This window comes from Antedon bifida, chromosome 11 (genome assembly GCF_963402885.1).
Source record: "Antedon bifida chromosome 11, ecAntBifi1.1, whole genome shotgun sequence".
Classification (NCBI taxonomy): Eukaryota; Metazoa; Echinodermata; class Crinoidea; order Comatulida; family Antedonidae; genus Antedon; species Antedon bifida.
This window is the reverse complement of record NC_136236.1, coordinates 7,950,174-7,963,498: the sequence shown is the minus strand read 5'-3', so window position 1 is coordinate 7,963,498 and position 13,325 is coordinate 7,950,174. Positions and strand designations below refer to the sequence as shown.

The window sequence follows — 13,325 nt, the reverse complement described above, 5'->3', positions numbered from 1 at the left end:
TTTCAGTGGCCGATTTAGACTTTCTCTGACACACACATAATTGTCAAAGGAAGGCTAATTTTGCCATTATGAGGTGCAAATCCGAGAGAGGGGAAATTATAAAGTGTAGAAACAGATATCACCTAACAAGCAAGCTATTACTGAACCATACAATGTGAGGGAAGAAACCAAGATTATTTGACTGTGGTCCCTTTATTTATAAAACTTGAAAATCAGAAAAATGACTAAACTCTGGGAAATGGTATGTTCACATTTTAACTTAAGTTAATCTTACGGAAGGATAACGTGAATAACGTACGTATGCCTACAATCCAAATTAGGTTCGATTTGTTGCACGTGCGAATCAATTTAGAGTCAACTCGGCCTCACGTCAACTGAGCTGCGTCAACTCGGCCACATTAAAGTATGGAACGCCAAAAATAGTGTTTATATTTCAATTATACCACATAGTTACGTTCAGTACTGAAATATTTTAGAATTTAAAAGAATAAAATATCTATGTGACGAAGACGGATATGACGAACCTCAAAAATCATGTGACAGAAATGATTTTAAGACTTATATTCACATAGATATACAATGTAATAACATGATAAAGATATACAAAACAAAATTTACAACAAAAAAGCCCCTGGCAATAGCAAAATGTCAAATCCGTCACTGACCGTCATCTCCGTCACATCTCCGTCACAAAGAAACATTGGGAAATTTGACGGAGATAAGCGTGACGGAGATGATGTATTTAGCATAGGACAGGACAGGATCACCCTGTTAGACATCACGCATGTCTGACAGCGGAGACGGAGTGCATACTGCTAGATACATGAATAAATTGTACTTCCAGTTGAAAAAAACCCCATAAATTATAATTATTTAATGAGTTCTATACCGTTCGGATATGACGTTCAAAAGGTACGCAACTGTAATTTTTATAAAACCTTGTTTTATTAGCTTTTTTTTAGCTCTTTTATTGAAAATAATTTGCGGCTAGATTTATTTCCATGATGTCTTCGCATGTTTACAACGCACAATCAATTTTTCTCGCCATTCATTAAACTTTAGACGGCACATTTAAAATATGTGACGGTATATGACACAAAATTGTGGGACAAGCTTTCTTCTGAATACAAACTTTAAAGTTTGCGATTTAATGTATGTATGATGTATTTTGAAGAATAAAATCGCATGACATCATGATTAACTAATTTTTTACAAAATTTCATGAACAAAAGTCCTGTTATCAAGTATACACGGCGAACATAAAATTGAAGATGTACGATCGAGGGTTGCCTGAAATATATATATTTTTTAATTAACAATATCAATGTTATTATCTTTGGTTTATGTAATTAATTATTCTTACAATAATGTTGATTATGATATAAGTCAATAATTTGTATTTTTTAATAAGGAATTTTTAGTCTCTATCACATCAAAGTACCGGAACACGATTTCAGACACTTACTGAAGAAAAGTTCGTAATAAAAGTCCTCTTATTGGAAATGTACAAGATACAATGAACTGTGTCCATTAGATTTTCTACATTTTATGTAACATTTGTTTGTGTTATGCCAGGTTTGAACAATTTATGCAATTGAAAATTGGGTGGAATTCCTTGCGCAAATTGAATCCAAATACTCGATTAAAATGTTAAAATAGTGCAATGTATTTTAATATTTGATCAAACCAAAGTTAAAATAAACTTGTTACGCATAAATATAAAAATAATATAAAATAAAGTCAATTCAATTCAGAGTAACATTTATTTTCTTCAAATTAAAACAGTATACAAAATGGTGTAAAGAAAGGTAATTAAATTGAAGAAGGCATGTTAAAAAAAGCAAAAAGCTTGTGACAGACATGCCTAAACAAAGATGAGATTTAAACTACACAGAAAAAGAAAATAAAAAAGAAAATAAAAAATAACGAAATATAAATTTACATAACATGGGTTAAACTAAATAAGAAAATAACTAAAAAAAATAATTTTGGTATAAGTTAAGAACTGTTCGTCTTCTTGTTACTCATCATTATAATTATTATCATAAAATGTAATATAATAAAAATTAATATTTGGATGTGATATATTTTTAAAGTTTAAATGAAAAGTTTTTCTTAGATACAGCATCTTTATTATTTTAAGGTAGTTTATTCCATAGTTTAGGTCCACTAAATCTTATGTTATATTGAAATGATGTTTTTTTATGAAGAGGGTAACGCATTAAAAGAATAAATGTTATCAAAATTGCGCAATTTCAAAATAAACAAGCTTGTGCAGATTCAAATTGCGAAATCTTTGTGCTATTTTGAATCGTGCATATAACATCCACATTCATACTAATATTCATCCCTATACATGCGTACTTCGTTTTAATTATTTTTCTTCTGTTCATTAGAATGATTTTGTCCCATTTATTTGCACTTCCGTTTCATACTTTAACATGGCCTACTGTAGTTGACGTGAGGCCAAGTTAACTTGAGGCCGAGTTGATTTGAGGGCGAGTTGAATTTAGCCGAGGCGGTTTAGAGCCTTTGATTATAATAAAATACAACAGTATAATTAGTTTTTATAATATTGAACATTTTAAATTTATTATACTCTTTTTCCTATTGTTATTTCTACTCTGAAAGACCTACGAACTAAAAATATAAAATGTAATAGGAATTTGACTGAAGAAATGATTTGCACATTTGTAGAATACCTGTTGCACATTTAACGTCAAAACTGATCGCTTTTACTTTTTGCACATTTCACGGCTCCACAAGGTCTTAACCAACTTCTGAAATGTGACTGTACAATTTTGTTTTGTACACATGGATAAGGTGCCGTAGAGACATATGTATTGCTAAATCTTGTCTGAAACTTGTTTTTAGTCGCGCGGTCTGTCTGTCTGTCGGTCTGTCTGTCTGTCGGTCCGGTATCACTATGCATTGTAGCACGCGACTTAATGGCTGTTGGCCTTGTTTTTTAAAGAATGTTGTCCATAGATGTACTACTGATTTGATACGTAATTGTATAATTGTAACATAATGCGAAATGTTCCTTACCATGCTAGTAGTGGTGCAGTTATTAAATAATTACATGATTTGTAAATTAGTTTTTATTATCACAGCGTGCAACACAATGTGACGTATTGTCTGCAAACTCTTAAGAATGATGAATTAATAGGCCTATGTATTTTATAATAATTATGTAATTTCTCAATTAATAAAACATACCAGTTATAATAACAAATTACTGTAAAAAAACAGACGAATCCAAGCAAAATACATTATGGTAAAGTATTACAGTCATCTTTTATCATTATTATGATAATAATAATAAAAAAAAACAACAAAAAACATCAGGTATTATTATTTTAGATTTGCATGAATATTCTGTAATTGTAAAGCATAACAAGTAAAACGATGACTATAATAATTGTGGTTATCTTACAACGAAAATATACTATGTTCAAAAGTATGATAAACAAGAGAAAGTACTCACAGTCCTGTCAATGATGTTAAACCATCAAACACATTTGCTGGTAATGTTTTTATTTGATTACTGCCCAAATCCCTGAAAACCGTGAAAAAGCAATAATAATGATATGTATAGTTTCAAGGTACAGTAAACAACCATATTATATGTTATTATAATGTTATTACTTTCTAAAAACAACAAAAAATAGCTACTACATTGTGCCAAAAGAAGCCAAAATGCTTTTGTCGCCAATTAGGAGTGCCAGTGCAATAGTAATTGTATAATACTAGTTAGAAAATAATAGTACTTGTTGATATTACTTCGGCCCTTATATTATCATTGTTTACATACTGTATTAATAACTATGTTTCATTAACTGCTTTTACATCAATGTAATTACCATATCAATAAAATGATTCGTGGATATGGATCAACATCTACAATACAATACAACCGACAATAGCCTTATTACAAACACACATATTATTAAACGATGTGATGATCCATGTATTCTGCTATTTAATTTTTCATTATGGCATAATTTCACACGTCTGCCGGTGGTTCTACAGTAAATGAATTAAAGATTAAAAGTATACAGCCAGTGTTAGTAGTAACATCTGGTTGAATGACAACATAGTAAACCCTGATACAATTTTCTGCGGAACAAACGACTTTGACCTAAAATAAAATCTGACGAATGAAAAGCAATTAATATACCTCAGATTTATGAATAAGAACATCAATTTTCGATAATTATAATTGAATAATTACATCTCAATGTTATAGAAATCAAAAAAGTTGAAATAAAAATTAAAGTGTATAGCATGGTATAAATGTGGATCTCGACCATCAGTGAAGTAAACGGATAATATGTATTCGTCAATGATGTACATGTATCTGTAGAAGAAGACGGTTACAGTAACACGGTTAAAGTAAGGATGAGTTCTCATAAAATTCTCTCATTCGTGCCGATGGAATTGATACGTCCTAAGCCCACCTTACCACTACTGTAGTAACGGAGAGATAACGCTATATTACAGAGGAAGAAAGTAGCAGTATTTGATTTGTGACAATGAAATTATTAAGTCATAAGTTTTCCTAACTACGAATGGATAAGGCTATATACGTGTAGGGCCTACGTACCACACTACTGTAGATTTATTTATTTATTTTATTTTCGATCTTCCTACATAACAACAAAAAAAAAACATAGGCCTATAGTATAACAGGGGAGTAGCGGAAAAGCAAAAGTAATAAAACTGTCATCTTGTGATGCGCTTGACCAGCCCCTGTCAACAATAAAACCGAAATTATGACAATAAATATAAAAAAATACATAGAAAAATATGCTATTTATAAAATGCTAATTAAAGTGTTACAATATATAAATACAATTGCTATCAGAACATTCTGATTTTAGGCCTATAAAAGTTAAAATTCAGAGTAAAGTACAATCTAAAAATCATGTACATTTGCATAACTTTTGTTTTATAAAATATGAAAAGTTACAAATCTATAAAATGTTACTTTAAACTGTGTTTAAAATTAAAAAATCGACTCTCCAATAAGATTATTTCTGATCGTAACACAGTTTGAGAAACCGTACTATACCTGAGTATTTAAAAGTATCAGTACGGGATCTACCATATGAAAGGTAAGTATATATTGGTGTCGGTTATTAACTATCAAAAGAACCAGCAGAATCAACATAGGTAACAGATGTCTCTCATAACGACGTTTTCGTATTCTTATTTTGCTTGATTGGCGATCGAAAACCATTCGTAATGTTTATAACGTATGACGTCATATACTGTAATTTAATTATGCTAATATTAGTTTCCTTTTGGTTAACTTTAGTTGATGTTCATTAGGACAATTTCAGCCAGACAAACTAAACAAACACTTTAGTTGCAATTTGTTCTAGGTTCACCCTAATTTTGACTTATTTTTTACTGGATTAAGATTGAATGACCTCATAACTATGTTTTATACCCCTTTCACACCAAATAAGCAAAACTACGGAGACACTCCGGAGTTGACTCCCGGTGTTTTGGTGTGAAAGGGGTATTAGAAACCGTCGTTTTTGTTACTCTGTGTTTCATACGGTAGAATGTCATTTTAAACTAAGCTGGTCTAACGTATTTTAAATGAATACAGTGTGTAGAGGTAGGAGGAGAAACTGTTGACTTTTTTTATCTGACAATTTGGTAATATAGAACATCATGACATCACATGCCTCTATCATTAGCTTATGAATTAGGTTATGGTATTTGATAGTAGGTGATACATGTGAAACATGTGATGTTGTATTATCGAATGTTCCTATGATACTATAGAAATCGAGATACAATACCAATAATCAGGTGTATGTTAGATGTTACTTCGGCTTGGAATGGAGGTCTTTAACCAACTTAATTCTGTAATGTGCCTGTACACTTTTTTGAGGCAAACATTATACCGTGTATACATGGAAAGGGTGCCGTATAGACATATAATTGCTTAATCCATTCTGAAAAAATGTACAGTTTCAGAATGTCAGTTTTAACTTGGCTGGTCCAACATATTTGAGATGAATGCAGTGTGTAGAGGTAGGAGGAGAAACTGTTGGCGTTGTTTATTTTCTATAAACGTCCAACCGTACGAAAATCGGGTGTCCAACGCCAGTGGCCTTACGAATACGTGTATTTCTATTAAAACGTTTTACAGACTATGTCTACAAAAGGCCTACTTAGTGTGTTGTATGTAAAATAGAATTTGGTATTCCGATTAATTGTTCAGAGCATACAAACAACTGCATGTAGATTATTAAATTGTTACACAGTTAAGTATTAACTCAGAAGCAAACGCAGAAATTGCACCTTGCTCTATGGTAGTTATAGCGTTATCATCTAAATACCTGAAAATAAATCAATATACACACATTTCCAAGAGGTATTGTAAAACTACTATATAACAATACAATAACTAGAATAACAATCAAGTTTTCTGCTATATTTCATAGTACAGTTATGTAATTTTTTTTTTCATTTCAGTGGCCGATTTAGACTTTCTGTGACACACGAATAATTGTCAAAGGCAGGCTAATTTTGCCATTATGAGGTGCAAATCTGAGAGAGAGGAAATTAAAAGTGTAGAAACAGATATCACCTCACAAGCAAGCTATTACTGAACCATACAATGTGAGGGAAGAAATCAAGAGACCAGTTGTTTGATTGTGGTCTCTTTATTTATAAAACTTGAAAATCAGAAAAATGGCTAAACTCTGGAAAATGCTATGTTCACATTTTAACTTAAGTTAATCTTACGGACGGATAACGTGAATAATGTACGTAGACCTACAATCCAAATTAGGTCCGATTTGTTGCGCGTGAACCAGTGCTATTCCACCGTACGGGGGATAACTAACAGAGTCCTCTCAGATCATAATTACATTATTTTTCATTTAATAACATTTAAGTGATAATAATAATTTACTGTAAAACTAACGAATCAAAACATTAATACACACACTACAACTACAGGAGCCTATGTTAGAATAACGGATACATCAATCATAATAAAAAACATCCAGTATTGCAAAGGATTAGCCTACAAATGAAATAATATAAAAGTAAATGTTATATTAAAATGAAAATATACTATTTTCAAAAGTATGATAAACAATAGGAAGCACTCACAGTGTTGTCAATGATGTCAAACCATCAAACACATTTGCTGCTAATGTTGTTATTTTATTATAGGTTAAATCCCTGTGAAAACCGTGAAATAATACAATAAATAAGTATAGGCCTACTCAGTACCAAAGGATAGTAACTGGAACCGTGAACACATTTGCTGATATTGTAGTTATTTTATTACTGTATAAACTCCTGAAAACCGTAAAAAATACGATAAATAAGTATACACAGTACCAAAGGATAGTACCTGAAACCGTAAACAATGCGTTAAACAATCATTATTACAGTTCCCAGGTACATTACGATCAAGAATTATTTTTTGTATTATTCTTGAAAAAACAGATAGCTGTATTGTGCTAAAAGAAACCAAAGAGCTTATGTAGCCGATTAGGAATGCCATTCCAACAGTACAGTCATTAAAATGTATACACAAGGATATAATAATACTTGTTGATGTTACTTTGGCCCTTATTACCATATTATTAAATGACGATGATGCATGCATTTCATCATAGAAGAGCAAATTGAAAGATATTACGCTTGAACGTATTGCTCATGAAACAGATAAAAGTATTAATGTATAAATACAATAATTAGTATTAGGCTTAGGGTCAAACTGTGCCTAAAAATAAACAAGATTCAAAGCACTACACAGCTGAGCCCCCATGGTTGAATGACAACGCATTGTTCACCCTATACAATTTTATGCGGAACAAAACGACGAATGTACAAAAAGAAATGAAATGTAATTAATTTTATATAAAAAAATTATGAATTATGGCATATTTAATTTTTGATAATTATAAGGATGTTGATTCTCACATTTGTACCGATGCAATTGATACGTCCTAAGTTCACCTAAATACGGAGGGCCCGGATAACGATTTACGTGTAGGGCCTACGTAACAGATGCATCTCATGATCGTCGACGATTTCATAAGAGATATATAACATTTGTTCCGCGTGCTCAATAAGCTTATTACTGTAAACACTATTGCAGCAGATTTTATGTGAATCAAAAAATGTCGATCATTCCTTCTAGTGTAAACAACAACATAGAGAAACTTGAACATGTGAACGCACACTTAACGTCATGCATCTGAAATGCATCTTATGTTACCCGGTTCTTAGTTTCTATATGACCATATTTCTCCAGTATATAGGAGAATTTGGAAATACAGAGCCTCATGTGTATCACATGTGGTGCCTGTATCATTAGCTTATGAATTAGGTTATGGTCTATGATAGCAGCTGATACATGTGATGCTGTGTTTACCGAATTTTCCTATGATACTATAGAAATCGAGATACAATACCAAGAATCAAGTGTATGTTAGACGTTACTTCGGCTTGGAATGGAGGTCTTAGCTTTAACCACCTTCTTCTGTGACTGTACAATTTTGTGAGGCAAAAATTATACCTTGTACACATGGACAGGGTGCCGTAGAGACATCTGTATTGTCTAATTGCTAAATCCTTTCTGAAACTTGTTTTTTCTGAAGAATGGTATCCAATAATAAACAAATAATGATGTTGTATTGCCGAATTGTCCTATGTTACTTGTAAAAATCGAGATACAGTACCAATAATCGGGTGAATACGTAACCAGAATACGTAACTCCGGCTTTGAATGAAGGTCTTCCCTTCAAGCACGTTCTGAAATGTGCCTGTAAGATTGTGCTAAGCAAAAACTATACCTTGTATACCTCAGTAGCCTGCCGTAGAGACATATGTATTGCCTTCGCTAAATAATTGTTCCCACTCATACCTTCTAAAGGAATGTTATCCATAGATATAACATTTGTACTACTATTTTCAACACAATGTGTAGTTACTATGATAGTAGTTGTGCAGTTAATTAAAAAATGACACGATTTCTAAATTCAACATTGTCTGCTATACAGCATCTTCTGAATACAATTTTATGATAATTATATAATTTCTCATTTAGTAAAATATACGAGTTATAATAACAAAAATTACTGTAATAAAAGTTACGAATCCAAATAAACTACATAAATTAGTACATGTTTTATTTTATCATTATTAAGATACATTAATAATAATTTAAAAACAAACATCAGGTTCGATTATTTTAGATTTAAATGAAAATTCTGCAATTGCACAGGATCAAAAACTAAAACGATGACAATAATAATTATGGTTATCTTACAACGAAACTATACTATTTTCAAAAGTATGATAAACAAAAGAAAGCACTCACAGTTCTGTCAATGATGTCAAACCATCAAACACATTTGCTGATATTGTAGTTATTTGGTTATAGTTCAACCACCTGAAAACCGTTAAAAAAGAATCAAATAATTATAATGTATAGTATGCCTACCAAAGAACAGTACGATCAAGGATTATTTATTTTTATTAATTTCGGAACAACAACGATAACATCAAATAGGTATATTGTGACAAAAAAGGCCTAAAATTATAAAGCCAGTGTTAATAGTAAAATCTGGTTGAATGACAACATAGTTAACCCTAATACAATTTTCTGCAGAACAAAGGACTTTTACCTAAAATAAAATCTGACGAATAGTAACAAAATGACAAATGAAAAGCAATTAATAAACCTCAGATTTATGAATAACAACATCTTTCGATAATTATAGTTAAATAATTAAATCTCAATGTTATAGAAATCAAAAAAGTTGAAATAAAAATAAAGTGTATAGCCTGGTATAAATATGGATCTCGACCATCAGTGAAGAAGACGGCTACAAGAACAGTAAGGATGAGTTCTCATACGATTCTTTCATTCGTGCCGATGAAATTGATACGTCCTAAGCCCATCTTATCACTGTAGTAACGAAGGGATAACGCTATATTATAGAGGAAGATAATAGCAGTATTTGATTTTTGCCAATGAAATTAATACGTCATAAGTTTGCCTAACTACGAATGGATAAGGCTATATACGTGTAGGGCCTATGTACCACACTATTGTAGATTTATTTATTTTATTTTCAATCTGTCTACATAACAAAAAAACATAGGCCTATAGTATAACAGGGGAGTAGCGGAAAAGCAAAAGTAATAAAACTGTCATCTTGTGATGTGCTTGAATAGCCCCTGAAAACTAAAACGATACAATGAAACCAAAATTATAACAATAAATATAGGAAAAAAACATAGAAAAATATGCTATTTATAAAATGCTAATAAAAGTGTTACAATATAAAAATACAATTGCTCTCAGAACATTCTGATTTTAGGCCTATAAAATTTGAAAATTCAGAGTAAGGTACAATCTAAAAAATCATGTACATTTGCATAACTTTTGGTTTATAAAATATGAAAATTTACAAATCTATAAAATGTTACTTTAAACTGTGTTTAAACTTTAAAAAAAAACGACTCTCCAATAAGATTATTTCTGATCGTAACACAGATTGGGAAACCGTACTATCTCTGAGTATTTAAAAGTATCAGTACGGGCTCTACCATAATGAAAGGTAAGTTTATATTGGTGTCGGTTATTAACTAAAAAAAGAACCAACAGAATCAACTTAGATAACAGATGCCTCTCATAACGACGTTTTCGTAGTCTTATTTTGTTTGATTGGCGATCGAAAAAGCATTCGTAATGTTTATGACGTATGACGTCATATACTGTAATTTAATTATGCTAATATTAGTTTCCTTTTGGTTATCTTTAGTTGATATTCATTTGGACAATTTCAGCCAGACAAACTAAACAAACACTTAAGAGCCATTGTCTTTAAAAATCAATAAGTAAGTTGCAATTTGTTCTAGGTTCACCCTAATTTTGACTTATTTTTTACTGGATTAAAATTGAATGACCTCATAACAATGTTTTATACCCTTTTCACACCAAATAAGCAAAACTCCGGAAACACTCCGGAGTTGACGCCCCGGTGTTTTGGTGTGAAAGGTAAAATCAAGCAACTCCGGAGTTCAAAACAGCGGAGTTGAACAGCTGAACAGTCTCCGGGTGTGTAGTTACCATGATAGTAGTGGTGTAGTTACTTAAAGAATGGCATGGTTTCTAAATTCAACATTGTCTGCTATACAGCATCTTCTCACAGCTGTTTCAAACATACGAATTAAGTCATGCGCCCTCAACGTTACAAGTCGTATCGCTGGAGTAAGAATACATAAACAATTACTTACAAATCCACGTGTGCAGAGTGGAGTCAATCGTCATTTAAAGACATGTTTTAAACAGCCAATGAGAATGAGATAAAAAAATAAAGGGTCGCTAAAAATATGAATATTCATTAAAGAGTCCCTGGATGAAACAAGCAAGTTGTTGTTTTTGTTTTTAACAAGGAATGCAACGCTGAAAATTAATGGAAGGGTGGACCATAAATTACAAGCATAGACCAATTAACGCACGTGAGTGATATTTCCAAATTAGGTACATGTTTGTTTGTCCGTATCTTTAAAAAATGTAATTTTCACTCTAATTCTTTGGTACTGCATGATAATTTAGTTATCTGTGAATGTTATAACATAGTAATGGTCGAGAGGTGATGGTTGAATTTTTGAGCTATGGCCGTTTCAAATTGTGTCATTTTTAGGCTTAGGCTTGTGTCTACTCTAGTTGCAACACTGCCTTTCATGTGACAGCTGACCCAAATGAGTTTGGAAATGTTACATTATTTTAATTATTTAGGCCTGGCTGGGTAGGGTAGGCATATACCAATATTATAGGCCCTATTTTTATTTTAATACTAGGCCTACGCCCTAGCTAGACCTGTGCTCTCTAGCAGCCTACTACAGAGAAGCAGCTTTCCGGCTTAGTTAGCCTGGCCTTTGAGTAGGCTAGCCTACTAGCCTAGTAGGTATTAGTAGGCTACCTAATTAAAATTAGGCCCAGGATCTACGCCTAGGCTTATATGTTATTAATATTATTAAATCATTATAATTAATTTTAGTTTAATAAATTTACAGTATTCATTACAAAAACTGTAAATTTAATATTATGAGGATTATATATATATATATATATACCCTATGTATGCAATGACATAGGGAATATTATAGGCCTACCCTGTATGAATTACAATATAAATAATGACAAGCATCATATTAACATTTGGTTTTGCTCATCAATGCATATTCAAATTAGTATGCAATCATATTAAATTTAATAAGTTAAGTTAATTTTATAAAATTGTTATAATAATTATTAATGTTATACTATTGTAGGTACATATATAGAGCAGCAACCTGAAGTGGCTAAGCAGATTTGAACCATACCTACCATCTAGATAGGTAAGATTATTTTGCTGTTCAAGAAGTAGCAAATATTAAATTGTGTTTACCATGCTATTAATTTGTAATATTAACAATCAATCACTACCACTGGCTGGGTAGGCTAGGCCTATTATAGGCCCTATTTTTATTTTAATATACTAGCTAAACCTGTGCTCTCTAGCACTAGCAGCCTACAGAGAAGCAGCTTTCCAGCTTATTTAGCCTAGCCTAGAGCAATAGGCTAGGTATAAGTAGACTACCTAATTAGGTCTAGGCTCTACGCCTATTATTATTTAATTATTATTAATTTTAGTTTTAATATATTTACAGTATTTATTTAAATAATGTTTATTATGAGAATACCTGATTATATATACCCTATGCAATGACATAGGGCATATACCCCTACCCTGTATGTAATATTATAAATAACGAATTTTAACATTCGTTTTTGCTTATCACTGCATATTCAAATTAGTATATATGCAACCATATTAAATTTAATAAGCTAATTTTAAGTAATTCTTATAATAATGTTTTACTATTTTTTAGGTACATAGCGGCAACCCGAAGTGGAAAAATCATTTTAAACAGATTTGGACCAATACCTACCATCTATATAGGCAAGTTTATTTTACTGTTCAAGAACTAGCAAATATTAAATTGTACAGTACAGCAGTAGTACTATCAATCAATAGTAATTAGTTAGTAATTGAAATATAGACATACTCTAGTATTACTTTTACATATTCATTATCATTAGGCATTGTTAAAAGGAAATCAATACAATGCAATATTCCTTTAACATTTAAAAATGTACAATATTTTATGATCATTAAGGTTAATGAATTCTTCGTTGGCTTTTTTGCATTTGTTGGGTTTTATTATTTCATTTTGTATCATTGGAGATGTGAAAGTCAGATGAGTCTAAGTTTGACTCTAATCCA

General features: G+C 31.3%; 1 long non-coding RNA gene across 1 annotated transcript; it reads left to right on the top strand.

Annotated features, from left to right (window-relative positions):
* The first annotated feature begins 11,205 nt into the window (after window positions 1–11,205).
* On the top strand, window positions 11,206–12,992 carry LOC144856494 (uncharacterized). The gene is made up of 3 exons (XR_013614926.1): window positions 11,206–11,536; window positions 12,331–12,396; window positions 12,931–12,992. It is a non-coding gene; the product is annotated as an uncharacterized LOC144856494 (long non-coding RNA).
* The last annotated feature ends 333 nt before the right edge of the window (window positions 12,993–13,325 follow it).